The sequence below is a fragment of the Marmota marmota genome, unplaced genomic scaffold, assembly GCF_001458135.2.
Source record: "Marmota marmota marmota unplaced genomic scaffold, marMar, whole genome shotgun sequence".
NCBI classification, from domain to species: Eukaryota; Metazoa; Chordata; class Mammalia; order Rodentia; family Sciuridae; genus Marmota; species Marmota marmota.
Window position 1 is genome coordinate 7,638,396 of NW_025999869.1, and position 17,413 is coordinate 7,655,808.

Consider the following 17,413-nt stretch of genomic DNA (forward strand, 5'->3'; position numbering starts at 1 on the left):
TTGACATGGGAGTTGAGAGCAAAATGGCAAGAAGGAGTGGCCATGTAACAATCTGGGTAAAGGCTGCTGTTATAAAGGGACAAAGGGAAACACAGACCATAAAAGTAGGAATGTCCTCTGTATGCCCAATCAGAAAGCACAGGGCTAGAGCAGTACATATGCATGGGGCAGGTGCCGGAGATGAAGTGGGAAAGGTAAGCACTGAGGTGGTACTCAGGTCTGGTTGCTTGATATTATCTGGTTATCTTTTGCAAAATATGAATGTGTGGTCCCCACACACATGCCAATTAATCACAATGGCTGAAGGCAGAACCCATACAGTGGTGTGTGTGTGTGTGTGTGTGTGTGTTTTAACATTTTCTAGATGATATTGAAGTGTAGCCAGTATTGAAAGCTACTGATAAGGTATTTCAAAATTCTCAATTAGGCGATATTATTACTGGGGTTTTTGTTTGTTTGTTTTTATTAATTAATGTTCCCCGTGACTTTTGAGCATCTTGTGTCTCCATTTGAGGTTTGCATTCCAGGCATTTTGATTGTTACATCTTTGCAAAACACCAGCTCACAGAACCATGCGTGCAATAGGTGCACAATACAAGGCTCTGATTGTCTTCTGTATGCTTAAATCTACTCAAGCGCATGAGAAACAGACTCATGCTTCCAGGCATCTTCCCAATTACATTTAAAAAAATAAACAAACAGGTGCACACAAACACCAGCACTTAGCAGCTGGCTTCCATCATGCATTTCTTAAAGAAAAAAATGGGGGGGAGAAAGAAAAAGAAGAGAAGATATTGGCTAGTTATTCTCCAAAATATTTGCAAAGGAGACAAATGAAGGTCCTTTTAATTTTGGGTTTGGAGGTGAGCAACACCAGGACCTTCAGCAATGAGGATGAGATTATGAGGGCCAAGGCTCCCTGGTACCAATCAACATTCACCAAGAAATCATCTCCCCAGATAGGTGACTTCTCTAAGAGGAAAAAGGAGTGTCATCAGTGTTGAAAGACAGAAATCCAAGGTACAGCACAAAGGACTAGCAATGAAGGTCACGCAGGAAGGAAGGGGAGAACATAAGCAAGGGACTGTGGCTTCTGAAATGACTGCTGGCACATGCAGAACACCAGAGTCGTTCCAGGACTGTTTGAGGGGGGTCTAGCTGTGACATCTGTCACCACAATGGCAGCCAGGGTTGGTTTCAATTCATTTCTGCTTCATAGTCTCAGTTTATGAGAAGGCCCTTCCCAACTGGAACAGAATCGTTCTTGGGTGGTGGGTGAGAGGAGCTGCCAGAAGTATGGAGAAGCTTCTCCTAATGCAGTATGTGATGGGAAAGGAGTTCAGCTCTTGTTCGTTTATTCCTGAATTCTCATAGGGGATACAAAAGGAACAGAATCTGTGATCACTCAGGACTGATGTCAACAGCCTGTCTCCTGGTGCTACTCAGAACATGACCTGTAGGAGCTCCTCATCTTAAATTGCATTCTAAAATTATAGCATGTTTATGTGTAGCTTTGATACTTGTTATTTATGACAGCCTTTTTGAAATCGTACCTGGGTTGAATCCCACATCTGCCACCTACTAGCTCTGTGACCTATGCAATCCACCAGAATGCAACTCCACGAGAATGAGAGCATTCAATCAGGTTGTTTTTCATGACACTTTTATGAAAATGCCTATCATGAACACGTCAGCCTTCATTTGTGTGTCTTTAAAATGGGAGTGATCATAGCATGTACATCATAGATTCTTATAACCATTAAATGAAATAATGCTTGCAAAGCACTTTGCATATTGCATGGTGAATAATAAACACTCAATACTGTTTAGAAGAACAGTCAATACCAGTGTGAGAATAAACCTTTGTAGAGAAATATTAATGATAATAAGATAACTCCCTAATTATCTATACATATTTTAACAATGGAAGTGCACTTTTTCAGGCCACCTACCAATCATGTTCACTATCTGATACCAAATGCAGGCTGTGAACTTCCAACTAAGGACTGTATTTCTAATAACAGCAGGAAATTGTATCCAGATTTTTGATTCACCTATTTCAGCGTCTTTGCTTGGGAAACTCCTCCCTTTTCATTTTGAGCTCAGTCTAGGAGAGAATAAAATCACCATGGTGACAACTGCCCCCTCTTCGGAGGATATTCAAATTTATGTTGAGCTTTTCTCCAATGCGGCTGTGTCTTGCCTTTAAATTGTCTCTTGAAAAACTCCAAGGTCAGGGAAATTTCTTTATCACTTAGGGTCGCCATCAAGGACATAAAAGAGCAATTTGGAGTTCCTTTTGGAGTTCTGGAATTGATAAATTAGATAATAAATAAATCTACCGTATCTGAGTCAGGCAAATGATTGACTAGGACCCTTGTGTTAAAGAAATTGTAGGTGATGCGACTAATAGCCTCCAGCAGTAAAACTGTAGCTGTAATATATATATTTTTTTGTTCCTGCAGCATCTGATCAAGACATTCATCCAATGAGAGTCACTTTGTTCAGAAAGTAGCCAGACATCATGCCAAGTTGGGTTCTGATACTGACACAACTGGTAAAAAAATTGGACTCTTTAGAGTAAACACAGGATACTTTGAGTTATACTGTGAAATAATCACTGTTTCTCTGCTCTGTTCTGCTTCATCAGGAGATAGAAACTGAGAAAAGTCAAGTAAGAATGGTTGAAGTTTTAGGGGGCAGGAAGGGATGGCATCTCTTCCCATGAGGGGATCAACTGCAATGGTGCATGTTCTGTTAGCCAAGCTCACCCAGACTGTGGTCTTCACCTGCTAGCTAAGTCCCAGAATTACTAAGTCCCAGAATCACCTGTTGACATTTTCTTTGCTATTGTTGAATATTCCAGTTTGGTCTAAACCATTTCTACATCTTGCAGAAATTTTCAATCTGATTTGTATAAAGGACTACGACTCCCCAAAGCAATGCCACAACAAGAAGTTTAGAGGTCTTTTGAAGCCAAGTCCTGAGTTCTGTACCATTGAACCTTCAAGGTCTGTCTAACACAGGCAGCAGGGAAGTGGGTGACAAACCAGTGGGCCCTCATCACTGTGCAGGAAAACCTGAGAGGGTGTGGCGAGGAACCTCTGGTTACAGAGTATCTACAGCCTTCCTTGCAAAAAATGTCACTGCCATTTTTTATACCTGAATTAGGCAGCACACCAAAAGCAGAATCATCCTATCAATGCCTAATTCCACATGTCTAAACCTAAATTGATGAGCTTCCCTGAGTGATTTATATTAAAGAGGAAGCTCTGGAGGGTTAGACTAGAGCATTCAGGGAACTTCTGAAGGACTCTCCCTTGATGTCCTTGACTTTGAAAGAATACACACACACACACACACTCACACTCACTCACACTCACACACACACACACACACACTAACAGTCTAGTACCTAATTGTGTGTCCTATGAATTATCCTGCTCAGTGGTCCTGTTAGAACAGCAATGTCACTGGGTGGAAGCATGATCTCTCTGCTCTTTGCCACCCTCCACCACTGGCAATCCATGATGAGTAAAACCAATCTGTTCCTTCAAGGAAACTCAGTGTAACATTTCCTGTCCCAAAGCCTCTCATAGTCTTCCCAAGAGTGACATCTACGAGTGCTGTGGGCCTCTTGAATCGATTTAATATCTCAGTTTGTGCTGGGGACATTTCATCTGACAGTGGTAGGTCTCCAGAACACTTCGGTAATGACTCTGCTGACCCTGCTGAAGGTCATGCATCTATTAAACAGAATTAATTTGCTTTTTCTCTCCTTTCCGATCCCATCAAAATTCTTAGATGCAGTCATACAAATATCAAATGAACACAGGGAAGGTCCCTAGGTGGAAAGAATGTTTACCAAGCACCTACCAGAGCCCAAGCCTCTGCTTAGGCACAGGGGATCCAGTAATAGGCAAATCAGACAGGACCACCATCCTCCTGGGGTTTAGACTCAAGAAATGCAACACCTGAATAAAAGGGGCCAGTCCACAAAGACTTCTTACTTGTATTTAAATCACAGAGAGAAGTGGCCACTGATTCCTCTTGCCTGAATGTGGTTTGCAGGACTCTCACCCGAAAACACCTGCAGTCCAGTGCTGACTCACAGGGCTACATCACTACTCTCTGGTGAGACATGAACAATCGAAGCATTCCTCATCATACCTTTACTTCTTTTGTATGTGAACCTTCTATTATGATCCCATTGAATACCCCTGGTATTTAGATAATATCATCTTTTTTTATCAGCTCCATATAATGCAATATTTCTCAACTGCATTTCAAGCATTAACTTACGAGGGCCATCACCTCATTTCATTGGCATTATTTGTTATCATTTTCATCTCTCGTAAGTATATTATTTTAAAAGTCATTTATTAAAACAGAATTAAAGGTATTTTTTTAAATGTTTTCATTTGTTATGACTAGATGGAAACATAAGAATCATTTCTTTAAAGTTCCTAATTTCAAACTAAATACAATTTGCTAATGAAAGTTCTTTCTGAACTTGTATCTTTTAAAAAATAAATACATTATTGCATTTAAGAAAGTTATTTAAATTATAGTACAATAGTTTCTCCTTTTCTCAGGGTCTATATTCCAAGGCCTTCAGTTAATACCTGAAACCTCAGATGATATAAACTTTACATATAATATGTCTTTTTGTGTGCATACATATAATCAATAAATCTAAATTTACAAATTAGACACAGCAAGATATAGCAACTAAAAATAAAATAGAACAATTAAAAAGAGTGATAAAGTGGGGTCAAATTGATAATGGGGATGGTACTAAGTGACCAACAGGCAGGTAGCATATACAGCATGGACACATTGGACAAAGAAATGACATATTCCAATGACATATTCAAATGACAGAGAGAGACAGTAGAAATCACCACCACACTCAGAATGGTATACTATTTCAAACTCAGGAACTATTTTTTTATGGAATTTTCCATTTAATAGTTTTGGACCAGAGTTAACTATGGATAACTTAAACCATGGAAAGCAAAACCTCAGAAAGCAAAACCTCAGATAGTCACAATCTGAGATACCCTACTTAAAGAAAAGGATGCTTGAGAAAAAATTTGAAAATACCTTCTCACTGTCCTGTGTCCATGTCTCACTGTTCTAGTCTTCATGTAAAGGTCTCCCTGTACCATTGGTAACATGACTTTTGCTCTTTTGGTAACAATGCCATGCTAGGCAATTGCAATCCTTGGCAAGTCACTTTTATACCCTCTTGCAGAAGAAACTGAAACTTTGAGAGGTAACAAGTAAATGACATTTCCACCTGTCATAAGGATTTACTGAGTAAGAGGAGGAAGAGCAGAGTGGAATTTGAATTCTCCTGCTGTCATTCATTAACTGTGTGACCTTGGATGGACTATTTAATATCTCTGAGTTTTGCTTTCCTCATCTGCAAAATGAGATAGTATCAATTCCTGTCTAACACTGTGGTAAATGTTTTGAAGTGGCTGCAGTGAGAGTCTAACACAGCAGTTGGCATGTAACAGGCCCTCAATGAGCAGTTGTTATTATTCTGCAGTGCGCTTATCAAATCCCAACCTATTATTTACTGCTCATTCCGTGCCATGCATTCTCTCTGATACTCTCCCTTTTGTGCTAGGCCCACAATGATACCTTCATTGATAACTCTCTCCTCTGAATTTCATATCACTTATTTCATTTTTTTTTTTTACTGAGCCAACCTGATCTCCCAATGTAATTGAACCTTTTAGAAAGCAAGAAAGACTTACAGACTTCTTTTTAAAAAGCACTATTCAACACGTTATATACTCCTAAAAGACACAGGAGGAACACTTATAAAATTAATTTTTTTAAAACTGATTCTTAAATGAAGAGAGAAGGGTTATGCCAGCAGTACTTGGAAGGTAAATTCTGACCCAAGCAAAAGGAGAAGAGCAGAGTGTCTTTGGTTTTCTGAAGAAGTCTCCCCCTTCCTGTTGACTGCCCACAACACTCCACGTGAACAGCATCTTCTTCTGCCAGAAGTCACTGAACCCTCCTCAGAAAAACGAGGACATGCATGTTTTTGGTAGGAATGAAATAACTCAACATCCCAGATAAGATGCTTTGTTTGACCAAAGATTGTCATATTCTGATACATGTTCAGTTGAGGGGAAGGGAGGGGGCACGGGGTTACAAATGATGGTAGAATGTGATGATCATTATTATTCAAAGTACATGTATGAAGATGCGAATTGGTGTGAATATACTATGTATACAACCAGAGACATGAAAGATTGTGCTTTATATGTGTAATAAGAATTTTAATGCATTCTGCTGTCATATAAAAATAAAAATAAATAAAATCACAGTAGAAAGTTAGAAAAATATAGGGGAAAAACAAACATGAGAAACTGCATAAGATCCATTATTTTTCTTCTCAGAAGTAACCACTTTTAGCAATACCTGGTATATCCTGGTCATCATTGGTTTTAAGGTTCTTTTTGTGTAATTTTAAAATAAATACACTGGAATTAGTTTATATTTTTTGAAAATAATACTTAAAGCTATTTTCAGATATACATATATATATGTTCTTTGAGAAAAATATAATTTTAAGGGACACACCATACTTCAAACTTTGGATATGATTATTTAGTCAAACCCTTATTAGTAAGCATTTAGTTTCTTTTCAAACTGCTCATGCTTTAAATGATTGTTTGGAAAACATCCTTCTAGATATAACCTTACGTCTGATGCTGATTCTTCTCTTAGATTAAATGTATAATAACAGAGTCAAAAAGTACATGCCTTTTAAGATCCTCAGTATTTTTCACTAGTATAAATGGTGATTGGTAATAGTGAACACTGTATCTTTACCATCCCCAAAGATAACATTTTTAAAAGAAAACACCTTCGATAATTTGCATGTGAGGCCAATACTGATAGCTTATACTTTAATTGATTTTTTTAAAAGACACTACTTAATCATCCAAAGAAAATACCAGCAATATATATGCTCATTACAATTATTTTCTCTTCTTTGTTTTCTCTAAGTAGCAATACCATTTTCTTTTCAATTTGGACAATACAGATATCCCAAATGGCCACATTTCAACTTGAGCTTTGTTTAGCAAAAAGTACAGAAATAAACTTGATGAATTCATTTCAAATATGCTAAGGCATTTCAGAGAGGGACAGAGGTAATCCTAACTATTTGTTCTTCCATACTGGTAAATTTACCCAGAATTTAAAATATATTTGTAACTCCCAAATCAAGACTTACAAAAGAGAGCAATGAAAATTTTGATCCACCCAACATGTCTGTCCCAAGACTAATTCCACCAGAGGATCCTCTTCCTTGTTTCAGTTTTCATATTGTAAACAAGTGTTCTTCTACTGCCTACTGAATACCATTTTTTACACTTGGATGCTTTTTATTGGTGACTTTGCTGTTTATGATGGCCCCCATGCACAGTGCTGAGTGCTCTCTAGCATTCCAAAGCACCAGAAGACTGTGTCATGCTTAGTGACATGCTTAGTGGGAAAGTGCATGTGCTAGATGAGGTCTGCTCATGTCTGAACAGCACTGGTGGCAGGACATGAGCACAGTGTTAACAAATACACAGTCTACATTCAACAAGACATCTTAAAATAGAGACACTAAGGAAGGCCACATGCTCATTTGCTCATTGGTTGATACAAATTTTGTCAACTTGAGCTTTTTGTTTCCAAACCCCGTATTTCTACCCAATGAGATGGCTCAGGATTCCTTAATTCCATCTCTATGGAGACTTTATTGAATGTGACTTCCAGAAACAAGAATCAATTGTATTTACTGACTTTCTTGCTATGACTATCATCTTATATGCTTACATTCTTTATGAATCTACATACTCCGTAACGCATTTGCTACAGATCTTGGTATGGTGTTCATGGATGCACACCTGTACACATACTTGCACACACACATAGCAAATAACCTCTCAAGCATATTAAGTATGCTCTTTTAACTTATTTATAATGTGTATTATGTAAAATGATATTTAATTTCATTAAATTCATATTTTAGTAATATATTTTTATTATTTAGAGTTTTGGTCAGTTGAAACTCATATTTTTTCCATTTATTTTCTCAGTGCCAGGTTAAATTGCTTGGTTTTATCCAAATTCTGTTCTTTTGTTCATTATGGTTCATAAGATTTAATGATACAAAAACATTTTTACAGGCTACTTTTGATTTTTTTTTTGCAACAATTTGTTTTCCCCTGTGTGTGTTTGTGGGGAAATGTGGTGCTGGGATTAAACTCGAGGACCCTTACTTGCTAGAAAAATTTCTACCACTAAGCTATATTCTTATCTCTTTTTTATTTTTAATTCCAGGGAGTAAATACACTGATGCTTGACCACTAAGCTACATCCCTACTCCTTTTTATTTTGAGACAGTGTCTCACTAAGTTACCTAGGGTCTCTATAAATTGTTGAGGCTGACTTTGAACCTGCAATCCTCCTGTTCCTGCCTCCCAAGCTGCTGCAATTACAGGTATGTGCCACCGTGCCTGGCCCCAGTTCTTTTATTTTACTTTTGAGATTAAATCTCATTAATTTGCCTAGGCTGGCTTTGAGCTGGTGATCTTCCTGCCTCAGCACAGCCACTCCACACCAGTAGCTGGGATTACAGGTGAGTGTCACCAGGTCCAGCTTTATGAATGTTCTATAATAGTAACATGACCCATTCAAAGGTATTCCTTCTCAATTTTATAAATGAGCTAATTAAATGTTTTCAGTAGTATTTAGAACTACTCTTCTTAGTTCATGTTACAAATGTTTAATTGATTTGTATACTCAGAACTTGCAAACCAAAAGCTATATCCCAATGATAGTTGGCAAATAGCTATAAATACACTACTCCCACTTCAGTATAACTGATGAACATGGGAATTTAAAAACACAATATATAACTTAAAATATATGCAATTAATTTACTATGCTATACCTTATCAGATATTCTTTATAATAATATCTTCCCCTAGAATAATCCCATTTTTTGATTGTCCAGAAGAATCCTAGCAATAAATAAGTATCTACAAATAATCAGATTGAAAGACAATAGTTTTCTTCCTCATAATTGTTCAAGTAAAAGCATGTTACTTAACCTGTTGTGACCTTAGTTTTCAGAAATAAAGAAGACTTGACTTTATAGTTAAACAAAATGATCTATGTTAGAAAGAAAAAATATTTAGAACACATTACAAGGTTTTTATTTAATAGTGGTTCCTTTTTCTTTTTTTCCTTTTAATCACTGTTATGTTAAACTACCACAGGCATTATGGATTGCTTTTAGTTCTATTCATTCTTTAAATTTTTAAGGAAATATTTTGGGAAATGTGCAATATTGTATGACTTCATGTTGAAGACAGAATGTGAAATATTTAAAGAAAACCTGTTGTGAATCTCACAAGGTTAAGAGGCAACTCAGGAATGTAGCGTAGGGAAAAAAAAAAAAAAACATACACACACACACCTCAAAATGCATTCATCTTAAAGGTTAGCTGTGAAGTATTAAAGGGTGTTTCTATGTTGGCAAAAAAAAAAAAAGAAAGAAAGAAAATTAAAAGGAAAAAAGAACTCTGTGTAATACTTCCAACATGGTGCTAATAATTCCAGTGCTTATACAGAAATGGATTTTATACTAGAGGAGAAAAAATGTACATATCTTATTTCTTAAAAGAGACGTGGCCACTCCTATCCTCAGAACACAGTGAATATTATGAACCTTCTAATGGGAAGGGAAGTGGAAATGTCAACTTGTAATCTACAGATCAGGAACTGAATCCACTTGTCACCCAGTGCAGGGTACACTGCCAAAAACAGCCCTCAGACAGTTCTGTCGATTTTCCCCAAACTTCTTCCCGAAGTAGGCTTTCATTCACTAACAGCAGAAATTGAGAAGCACAGGACCTACATAGCATTTATTGGAGCTATCCTTAGTAGTATCTATTTTCCTTTGATTTTATAATTGCCTTCCTTTTTTATCTTCATATTTTAAATAGTGAAATTCACCTTTTTGGCGAGGAGAGAATGAATCCTTACTCGCATGCCATCCTCGTCTAGCTGAAAGCAGGTATGACTGGGAATGTAAAGGATCTGCGCTTCAGTTTTGTGTTTTCTACGAATCCAGTATGGATCCAATTTTACACACTGTTTCTAGTTAAGCAGAAGAAGTCACGAGGCCACGTTGAAGGTGGAGGATCCCTGGCCAGAAAAGCTGCATACCTTACGTTACTGCCTCTTAAGAGCAAAGAGAATAGCATTTAAAACTTCAGTCATAAGCCTAAGTGAAAAGGAAAAAGCCAGAGGTGGTCTGGGAAAGAAGGGAAAACCTGGGGAAGCACTAGCGAATGTTTATACAGCCTCCTGTTGCCTGGCAAAGCCACTCTCATTTATTCTATTAGGGCTGCAAGTGACACTCTAAATGAACAGCAGAGGGCAGAAGCCTTGCAGAGCTGTGTTCAAAGTAGGTAGGTATTTCTTGAAAATAGGTTCAAAAGAATATGAAATATAATGCCAGACAGCATGAAGAACTTCTTCTATAAACTGATAGCAGTTTTCTGCAAGCCAAGCCCTGCCTCACCGACTGGCTTGCTATAGAGCCCAAATTTAAAACATTTCTGGTTGCAATAGTAAATGATAAAAATACTGCTCTAACCAAATGATGGCAACACGTAAAGAAAGCAATGAGAGAATGTAATGAGTCTGCAGACCAGCATGTTAGGCAAATCACTGTGAGATTTATGGGGAGCAGGACAAGTTGCTCAGGCTTTCGGTTTTTAAGCCTGAAATTCTGACACTTGTTTTTATTATCATGCAAGTGCCCAGAATTGTGTAACCTGCTTTCTGTTCCTAGACCTGCAGGCTCTTCCTCATCACCCTAGCTATCCTCAGCTTACTTCCCTGACCACTGCATACAGAAAAACAATCTTGCTACCATTTCTCAGAAAACTGAGTCAGAAGATTAAATTAGATAAGATTAGGACTATGAGCAAGAAAGAGAAAGAAAGGCAAGGAATGACTGCTCTATATATATCTAGAGGTCAAAGAGCCCTCTAGATACCCTAGCAAAGACCTTGTTCACACAGACACCATGCTTCCAGGTTTTGGCCAAAAAAAAAAAAAAACAAACAAAAAACTCATTTTCCCTAAGTCTGCAGTTTTCTGGTCTCTTGCTTGCTGAGAGAGGACAGATGGGTTAGCATAGGATATGTCAGAGTCTTAGGTCTGTTGTACCATACGCCCTCCTATTTCTTCCAAAATTGACAACTCTACATTTGTAATGGATTTCCTCAGCACTTGGTTACGTATGTTTCCTTAAGAACAAAAGCAAAGATAGACCCCAGCTTCCACTGTAGAAAGTAGCACTGGCAGATGCTTCCAGGCAAGGGCAGCACCTGAATGGCTTGAATTAAACACCCTGAAGTCAGAGAGGCCTTCCAACCATGTCAGCCTTATTCAATCAACTTGAATGTCACCTAGAGGACAACTTGGAGCAAATATGCTTCAGAGAAAGTTGGGATATGCTGAGTGTTGTTTATCAAATTGAATGCTATTCTCGTAATGAAAGCACACAAGATCCAAATGGAACTGTTACTACTCTAGTAGAAAATTCTCTCTGCCTGGGTCTCACATTCGCAAAGATCTAAGCAGACAGCAAAAAAGTGCCGGAAATGTGATAGAAAGGTAAATTCTAAACAGATTGTTTGAACTCAAGTTTCTTCACAAGCAAAGTAGAGCTAGAATTGCTGAAAACATTCATTTATCCCTGACTGTGCATCAAAGTACCAGGTAAGTACCTTACTGCATTGTCTAATTTAATTGTCACTACTGTCTCCCAAGATTCCCATTTGGACGTTATATAACGTGCTCAATGTTGGAAAGATAATAACAGATTTCAGTGTACTTTCCACACTAACCATTCCAACCACACCAATTGCTGTTTTATAAACACCTCCTTCTTCACAGTATTCACATCATTGCCCTTGTCCTTAAAGCCACCCTACTCCCTCAGCCACTTAAGACTTCCTCTTCACTCACAGTCTCATTTTCACAGAAAAACTTGTGCTAGCATTAAAACATAAAGAAGAAAAACGGGATTTAATTTAGATACATTTTCCATGTATTTTGTCTAATCATTGTAAATGCTCAATATCACTTTGCACACCTTGTCCTTACCTGTCAGTCTGGATAATACTCGAAGGACTAAAACTTTGCACTAACCAATGTTTTTAGCTAAGTGAGACACCCCCATCTCCAAGTTAGAATTGCAGAATGCATTAAAGGTCCCTGTAGAATCCTTTAATTGTCCTGCCCCAAGATGAACCATAATAGGAGGATTTCATCTCTAGGAAGATAAAAGCGAGATCTAAAAGAGGTCTAGGACTATAGCTCAGTGGTCCAGGACTTACATAGCATGTTCAAGATCCTTTATTTTAAATAAAAATAAAAGAATAAATAAATAGAAAGAAACAGACTAGAGACACATGGAGATAGGAGTTCCAAAAAAAGAGATGTAGGGAAGGATTCTCCATATGAGGCTAGAATATGTATAAAATATTGAGAATATCAGTTCAGGGACAATTAAAGCAGAAAATATTTAATGAGGAGCATGAGAGAGTCCCATGGTTTCCTTTCACTTGCTATCTCATGGCCTATATATATGAACAACATTAGAACACATCAAGAGAGCCAAGATTGTCATCCAGGTCTTTACCCTCTGCAGTATGATGGGATGTGGTCCAGCTAACCACAACCATCACATCTTATTTCCTTGTGTCAGGAGCAAATATGGCAAGTGGAGTGGGGGATGGGCACACAGCCCCATCCAGGTAGAGAAATGTTGGGTGCATAGCTGAAAAACAGTGAAGTCACTCCATTGGGTAAGAGAAAGAAAGATAATAATGGATTCCAGAGAGAAGGAAAATATCAGTACAAATTACATTGTTTTTCCATAAGGAGAAAAAAATAATGCAAAACAATTTTCCTGCACAGATCTGGAAAAGCTCAATTATAGGCCCAGTATGAAAGCACTTTGGTCCACAGTATAAACACAACCTGAGGCAGAACAAAGCACAGAATTGTAGCTGGGATTCCACTCACCAAAAGGTTGGATCTTCGATGTGCAATTCGGCTAGCTTTCTAGGCGGGATCCACTGCAAAGCCAAGTGAGGAAGCGAGCCCCAGACTGCTTAGGCAGTAAAAAACTGGACACAACTGCCAAAATGAAGAAGAAAATTAGGTTAGATGCAAATGAACACAAAACAGCAAACAAACAAACAGAAAACACAAATGCCATCTATCTTCAAAATGTAGGAATGTTGAAATCAGAAACTAAATGAACCTTATTATACACCTTGGGTATCTTTCAACAGAGGAATACAAAGTCTGGTATAAAATATCTTAATCAGTTCAGTTGCTTTGAAGCTGTCATACCATTAATATCAGGGTACAAAATGACCACCATGGTGTTATAGTTTATATATTTGTTATTCCTCAAAGTTGATGCTGTGTATAATATCCTGAGAGGCATGCTGTTAGAATGAGGTAACGATCATATGCATTCCTAGTAATATTCAGGTTTACGTTCAGGCTTCATATATATGAAAGATTTATTTCATCTTAAAATTTAGTCTGGCTCTGAACGTCGTGGCACACACTCCCAGCAACTTGGGAGGCTGAGGCAGGAGGATCACAAGTTCGAGGCTAGCTTCAACAACTTAGCAAGTCTCTGTCTCAAAATTTTTAAAAAATGAGAAGAACTAGGGATATAGTTCTGTGATAGAACAACCATGGGTTCCATCCCCAATACAAAAAAAAAAAGTTACAATTTGACAAACAGTTTGGCCACTACTTCAATGACTTTTAAATTCAAATGTTTGCTAGTGAATACCATTATCAATAGTATGTAGGAACATATTATAAAAAAGAAAGGTCTTAATGACCTCAAGTTGGTCTAAAAAAAAAAAACTAAAATTTTCTTCATCTAAACATGGGCATATACATGAGCCTGTTGCATGAAAAGATGGAATATATAAATCCACCAAAAGTACTTTGTACAGTGCCTGCCACATAGTACTTGTTCAGTACAAGTCACCCATTATTGTCACCCTCACAGCCACTACTCCAAAGCCACATGTCTAAAATTTCATCAAGAAATTTTGGATTCATCTTGTAATAAGTGACTTTTTTGAAAAATGCAACCTCTCCCAAACACACACACATACACACACACTCAGCCTAAAAGAGGTTACATATTCAACTAGTTCTACACTAAGACATCTATGGCTCTCTAGGTCCCCTCATCCTCTGATGAATGGAACTGGAATAATTGGTCAGTGAAAAGGTAACCTCTTAAACACAGCAGAGGGGTGGTGTTGATATTGAATGAAAAAGAAGGAATGACTTTTAAAAATAAATGGCTCTGCTTTCCCAGGTTAGCGCAGGTCATTCCCATCTTGGGCATCAAGGGTATACTTCATGTGTAATACGAGGAGCCCCTCCCCGCTCAGCATGTCCCCAGACTGGATATAAGATCCTCCCGAGAGCTTGAGAACTGCCAGCTCAGCTGAGCCCATCTCAAGTCCCATACACAGCCACACTGCAGGCCACATTCCTAGAGACACTCCATATGAGGTCAAGCAGTGTGTTTAGACCAGTGGCTATATCCTCCCTGACCACCTTGCCCTCTGCAAAGACTCCTGACACTCTGGAATACAATTTTTGAGTGTAAACATGCTGGTCTTGCAGATACAAAGCTTGCTACCATGAAGTGGAGAGTATGGAAGGCAGTTCTTCAGTTGGGGTTTGAATTGTGAGTCTGTCACTCACAAGCACAACACTGTCCAAGGTTCCTGAGACCCACTGAACCTCAGTTTTTTAATCTGTAAAATGGGACTAAAATATCTTCCACACAAAATTGAGTAATATTGAAAGTCAAGGCTTCTGCCACACCTGGGGACACAACCAACATTAATCACCACAATGGCCTTCCTTGTTAAGTCACCTTCCTTCTTATAGTATCTTGGTTCAGTAGCTGTAAGTATATAGTTGTTTAATCAAGACTATGTATCTTTAAAAGAGTGACGAGTGATGAGACTAGGAAGAATTACAGACCTTGTATAAATGTGCTTTGTTCTTGTTTTGTTATTTTGGGGGTTCTCAAGTTGGCAATCCGAGCCCAGCAAAGCAGTGTGGCTCTTTGATTCCCTTCTTAGAAACTCTGCAGTCTTTATCATTGTTATATCACACAACTTTAGCACTTAATTATATCCTACCTCGGAATAATTAGGTGTCCTTATAATCATGTCTGTTTACTCATTTGTGAAGCTCTGATCCTTTAATCTCTCCTGAATATTAGTTTTTAATTCTATTAAGAGCCACAATTTAACAATTTTATTACTAAGTAACATTGTAAGAATATTTTCCAGAAGATTCACCAATGGGTGAAATCAAAAATTACTTTGATAATTAAAAGAAGTATAAAATCATAACATTTCACCCGGAAGGGGGAAGCTGTGCAGCCCTAGGTGTCTCTGCCCCTCGACTGAGACTGCCTCAGAAAGCATGCGGTGGGGTCAGATGTGCCTCCCAGTGAATCAACAATTTTGTTCTGAAGATAAGCTACAAACTCTCTGGAATAACAGGAGTCTATGTAATAAGACCACTGACAATTTTAGGCAATAGAGCAATGTTCCTTGCTTTGTTGTTTCATATAATATTAATTGTGAATTTAAAGACCTGCTGTTAGAATGCAAAACAAAAACAGGCACGGCCAGTGTACACATGGTCCACTGGGTATGGTGGACTGAAGAAATGAGCAAGCCCCACAGTTCAATGCCTGCTTGAACCCTCAGCAGAAACCCTCCCTAGCCGTGTGATGCTAGAAAAATTATAGCCCTCTGCATTTCCCAGACTCCTGGGTAAGAGGGATAATAACAGAATCTAACTCATGGGATTGCTCTAAAGATCATACAGGTAATACATGCATAAAATAAGACTGGCATAAAATTATTATTTATTTATTATTATTAGAGAAATAGAATTATATAAAAATTCACTGATTTCTAAACTTTCAAATGCACCCCAAATTTTGTTATAGGCATTATGAATATCCCTCAAGCTAGTAACTGAGAAATATTTTTAGATCAGTGTATTTCTCTCATCAAATATTCAATAACAAATGGCACATTCTTTAAGATAATACATTTACTGAATTTTGTTATTAGGACCTATCTATGTTAAGATCTGTCAGATAAAGCTAAAATTAACTAAAATTCAGTGCCTTATTCATTAAATGATTATAAAATAATATAATTAAGTAAACCCAAACTTCATAGCATTTTTTTCTAAAATACAAATTGCTTTTACATTTTACACACAGAATTTTATATAACTGCAATGTGATATGACCTGGATTTTGGGAATTATTTTTGAATATTTTCTTGTAGTATCATAGTGAAGAAAACCTAAATGCTTCAGTTGAAATAGGAGTGCAAGTCATTCAAAAGCACAAGTTAATAATAAACACTGCTTACATTTTGTTGAGAATCTTCCTAACTATCTCCATAAATAAACTCATCTGGTATAGATAAAAAATTGTACATAAAGGAGACAATATCCTTCACTGACTTTATTATAAAATATTTTTTCTAATAAAATGTATTTTATAGATTGCTGATGGCAGCCAATGTGGACACACTTAGGAGTCAAATAAATTATTTTAACTTTCCATTTAACATTTGTAGGAAGTTTGAAATATTTAAATATCCTATTTAAAAGTTTTATAAAAGAAGCAATTTAAAATAATTAAAAATTATTTACACTTGGGGAATAATTTAGGGATGCCTTGATTTTTATCTTTTAGATAGATTTTCTCCACCATTAAACATAAAAATCAAAAAAAAAAAAAAAAAGCAAACTTCAGACTGTATGTTACACAAATGCCACAAATGGAAGTGATCAAGAAAAGCCTATAAAAAGCCACACAATAGGAATAAAACTTGCAAGATGTTGTTATCTTCATTCAAACTACCAGTTTCCTTAATGGAAATTAAGTTTATAGGCTTAAGAGAAATATTAACAATTTCCCCTTCAGATATGAAGAGAATAATATTACAATGTGAGGAATGGGAGATTAGTAAATGCAAATTAATTGACTTCTTTCGAATGAATAAAAATAAAGATTTCACGGACAGAAAAATATGAGCCTATCAGTTTCATTCCACACACAGAGGAAAATGAAATGGCAAGTTCAAATGAATGAATTTCATAACATTCAAGCCAGTTTGCATTTGACTATTCATATAACGGTTTAGGAACTTCAGCCTTATTCAAAAATAGAATATTCTAAGTTGAAATTACAGATTTCTCTGTTACTTAATAA

The 17,413-nt window shown here is 37.2% G+C and overlaps 1 protein-coding gene across 11 annotated transcripts in view; it reads right to left on the reverse strand.

Annotated features, from left to right (window-relative positions):
- Nucleotides 1-17,413, reverse strand: part of Tenm2 (teneurin transmembrane protein 2) — a 1,198,434-nt gene that overhangs the window by 1,102,116 nt on the left and 78,905 nt on the right. For all 11 annotated transcript variants that reach the window (XM_048815904.1, XM_048815889.1, XM_048815861.1 and 8 more), the window contains exon 2: nt 13,132-13,245. The gene's annotated coding sequence lies outside the window, so the exon portion shown is untranslated. The remainder of the gene's footprint in view (nt 1-13,131; nt 13,246-17,413) is intronic.